Below are 253 nucleotides of genomic sequence, written 5' to 3'. Positions count from 1 at the left end.
GGCCCCCCGGCTGTTTCCCGGGGCTCGACTCGGTCCCACGGTGTTTTTGCAGACCGGCACGGTCCGTCCGAGAGTTTCCTTAAAACAAGCCAAACTAAAGCCCAACACCAAAAAATTCCTTTTTCCTGGACTCTCTTCACTCAGTAATGAACGATTTTCCTTCACCAGCCGCGGTGCCTCGAACGGCGAGCCCGGGCCGGGCTCCGCCAGGCCCAGAAACCCCCGGTGTTTCTCCAGAAGAAAAACAACAACA

Source organism: Corvus brachyrhynchos, unplaced genomic scaffold (assembly GCF_000691975.1).
Source record: "Corvus brachyrhynchos isolate BGI_N302 unplaced genomic scaffold, ASM69197v1 scaffold65, whole genome shotgun sequence".
Lineage (NCBI taxonomy): Eukaryota > Metazoa > Chordata > Aves > Passeriformes > Corvidae > Corvus > Corvus brachyrhynchos.
The sequence above is the reverse complement of the archived record's forward strand: the minus strand, read 5'-3'. Positions refer to the sequence as shown.